Source organism: Sinohyriopsis cumingii, unplaced genomic scaffold (genome assembly GCF_028554795.1).
Source record: "Sinohyriopsis cumingii isolate HCF-2022 unplaced genomic scaffold, ASM2855479v2 utg000663l, whole genome shotgun sequence".
Taxonomy (NCBI): Eukaryota; Metazoa; Mollusca; class Bivalvia; order Unionida; family Unionidae; genus Sinohyriopsis; species Sinohyriopsis cumingii.
In genome coordinates this window covers 642359-646709 of record NW_028315922.1, presented here as the reverse complement: position 1 = coordinate 646709, position 4351 = coordinate 642359, and positions in this window count along the sequence as shown.

Sequence of the window (4351 nt, the reverse complement as noted above, 5' to 3'; positions counted from 1 at the left end):
GGCGGCGCTAAAAGATCAAGTTGAACAATATACAGTAAAAGTAAAAAAATATCGACGACGATTGGTTATCGTTGATGTGATTGTTTATTCAGTATCCGCTGTTGTTGCTGGAACCGGTGTAATATTATCAGCGTTGACAACGATGGCACCAGTAGCTGTAACTATCTGTATATCAGCAGCAACAACTATTGCAGGTGTGCTTGGTATCATCACAAAAAAAATATGTACTTGTACGAACGAAAAGTTATCCGATTACAAAATAAAATTACATACAGCGACGGTAGCATACTCGAAATTATCCTCGTTGTTATCAGCGAGTCTCAGTGATGGAATTATATCTGATTTCGAATTTTCAATGATGACCAAAATATACGATGAAGGTATTAAAGATACAAGTATCAATAATGACAGAATTACTCCAGCAGATCGTGACCAACACAACTCCGCCAAAGATAACGATGATCTCGGTAAGTTCAATTAATCCTGAATTTAGTGTTAATTTTCCTACTGCAATTCCAGTAAAAGAAATAGCACTAGCACAATTACGAGTATATTACAGCTGGCCAAATATCAGATCAAAATCATTTCATGATACACCAGCAAATAATTCGCTTGTATTTACTAACAAGAACAAACCCGATGGAACACCTGACTGGGTTGTTGTTGGAATACCAACCGGCAGTTACCAGATTGAAGAGATCAGTGAGGAATTTGCGCGTAGAATAAAATCAATAACAGGAAAAGAATCAAAAATATCAATAAACGTTCATGAGCCGACGTTGTCCTCGACGATTGAAATAAACTCGCCTGATTATGCCGTTGATATTTATAAATCTTCAATCAGATCAGTGCTAGGATGGCCTGAAATTCCCCCGGTGCATAAAGGACCACCAGAACCGAAAAAGTCTGATTATGTCACGGATAGACAATCATATCATGAAATTAATCCATCATACGGGGAAAAACTACGTATTTTTAAAAATAAATTAATATTTAGCCATTTTCTCTTTCACGAAGATATGGAGGCATGGACTTTTCTAAGTCGGGAGGGGGAAACAGGACATGTTTTGGGTTTTGATCGGAGTGATATTATTAAATATTTTCAGGAAATCAATCAAGAATGTAAAAAACAACTAGATCAACTGAATCAATATTTTAACGAACATATGTTTGACATATCAGCGTCATCGCGTGAAAAAATCATCACGCGTGTGGAAATATTAAATCAGCTTATATCAGATATGGAATATTTTAATAACCGAATAGTTCAAGCGATGGTTAGTTTAGGATCATTTAAAAAATTTGATGCATATAAATGGTTAGAAAAATATAAATTAACAGAAGCCGATGTACCGAATTATAAATTCCCCGGGTATAGTGTAACCGAGTTAAGAAAATCTGTCAGTGATGTCATTGATGAGTTTTTTCCTAAAATACTCCATGCATGGAGAAAACTAGCACCATATCCAACTGTTCTCAGATATGATAATGATCCACACGGCGGCGGAAGACACGTATCCCCGCGGATCGTTAATATAACACCGACGGTCGCGGTCAATCTGGTTTGTGACGTAATCGATGGCAGCTATCAAATAGATCTCGGAAGATCAAATCAGGCTCAACAAGGATACATCCTATACACGTTCACACCACAAGTTCCCCCTGGAAATTTAATCGTGCAAGAACCAACTAATCCCGTGTATTTGCGGTGTCACAATAATATGTTAACGCGAATCAATTTTAAGCTCACAGACCACCTTAATCGCTTGATTGACATACGTGAAGAAGAGCTTGTAATAAATCTGTATGTAAAGTCGTAAGACTTTTGTCGTAAAGACTTCCGTCGTAAGACTTTTGTCTTAAGGATTTCTGTCTAAGGACTTCCGTCGTAAGGACTTCCGTCGTAAGGATTTCTGTCGTAGATCTTCAGAATCAAATTCGATCAACTTAAAAAAATATTTTATTATTACTGGCACAAATTTGTGTTTGGTACAAATTAATCGGCCTAGGCAACTAAAAAAGCTAGTCGATGAAAGTAAAATTAAAATTTCTATCACAAAAAAATAATATTTATTAATTTTCCTGATTTTTACTGAAATTGTACAAATTACTTGATTTTGACTACCAACTACCCCCTCAGAAACATAAAAATGCACGAACTACTTGATTTTTACTACCAACTACCCCGTCAGAAACATAAAAATGCACGAACTACTTGATTTTGACTACCAACTACCCCGTCAGAAATAAGAAATTCTAACCTTGTCAAATTGTTCCTAACAAATTTTATTTATTATAAATTAATTTTATTTATTAATAATATTATTTTTAGTGAGATTTTTTTTTTTTTACTAAAATACAACGAAATTGCTCAATTTTCCTGATTTTGACTACCAACTACCCCGTCAGAAATCAAGTAGTTCGTGCATTTTTCTTTGATTTTGACTACCAACTACCCCGTCAGAATCAAGTAGTTCGTGCATTTTTCTTGATTTTAGTAAAAAAAAAATAAATTCAGTAAATAAATAAATTAATTCAGAAATAAATAATTTGTAAAATTAAGAAATTTGTACAATTTTATGTTTTTGATGGGGTAAATGGTAGTCAAAATTAAGAAATTTGTACAATTTTATGTTTTTGATGGGGTAAATGGTACTCAAATTAAGAAATTTGTACAATTTTATGCTTTTGATGGGGTAAATGGTAGTCAAAATTAAGAAATTTGTACAAATTTGTTAAATTTCAGTAAAAAAAAGCAAATTACTAACCCATCAAATTCAGAAATAATATTTCTGATCAAAGATCTCAGTCATCTTCAAAATTACTACTTTGGATCGTTTCACCAGTAACGAAGTTACCTTGGATCGTTTCACCAGTAACGAAGTTACCTTGGATCGTTTCACCAGTAACGAGGTTACTTTGGATCGTTTCACCAGTAATGAAGTTACTCTCTGACATAATTTTTCTTAATAGTCTTATGCGAGTACTAATCGTTTTCTTTGCCTCATACTCGTGGGATAATAACAACTTAATTCTTTCTACGGCGGTAGAAAGAGGAACGAACTCCTTCACATGATCATCTTTTACGGTAGCTAGCGACTGAAACATTGCCGATTGAATCCATTTCATGAGCCTGTATTCAGATGATAGTGTGTGTGTCCCCATGGTTTTACGTTCTTGTAAAATCTCAAAGTCAGAAACTATTTTTTCAGGATTAAGTTCATCAGATATATTAATTCCATCTTTTTTCAATTTTTTAATAGCGACAATTACATCATTGATATTTTCATGGTTCATTATATAATATATAAATCTTTAAAATAAAAAAAATATCCCTAGAACACCTATCGAGTGTATTAGCGAGTTCGTCGGGATGTTTCAGGGACAGCACAACATATACAATGAATGAAGAGCTCCTATCGAGTGTATTAGCGAGCTCAGATTATGAATGAAGAGCCCCTATCGAGTGTATTAGCGAGCTCAGATTATGCATGGACGGCACAAACATATAACTTAACTAAGGAAATGGATATATACAATGAAATGGTTATATACAATGAATGAAGAGCCCCTATCGAGTGTATTAGCGAGCTCAGATTATGCATGGACGGCACAAACATATAACTTAACTAAGGAAATGGATATATACAATGAAATGGATATATACAATGAAATGGTTATATACAATGAATGAAGAGCCCCTATCGAGTGTATTAGCGAGCTCAGATTATGCATGGACGGCACAAACATATAACTTAACTAAGGACAGTACAAACATATACGCTCAGCAAAATCACACCCACAATAATTAATCCAGTGGGTGATACGAAAATATGTATCAACCACAAGTCAATATTGTGGGTGAATTTTGCTGAGCGGGGTGGGTTCTTGCGGTTCCCCCCACTATTATAAAAATCGCAATTATGCGCACCACCGACAAATTGTCAGCCATGGGGGTTTGATCCTGGACCGCGAGCGCCACAGTCCAATACCATACTGATCGAGCTATCAAACATTGTTACGAACATATGTTTCGGAAGTTAATATATAGCTAAGGAACCAATATTTACACTAAACAGCGGTTTCTGTATTTAACAGTTTCTGTATTTGTAGCGGTTTCTGAATAATAACAGTTTCTGTATTTATAACAGTTTCTGAATAATAACAGTTTCTGAATAATAGTTTCTGTATTTATAACAGTTTCTGAATAATAGTTTCTGTATTTGTAGCGGGTTTCCTAAGCAGACTGAAAATCAATAATAACAGTGGCATTAATGCACCAGTCAAAGAACTTTCCAGAATGTAAGTTCAGTGAACACACAACTGCAGGTCAATTACAATGAGCAACGGT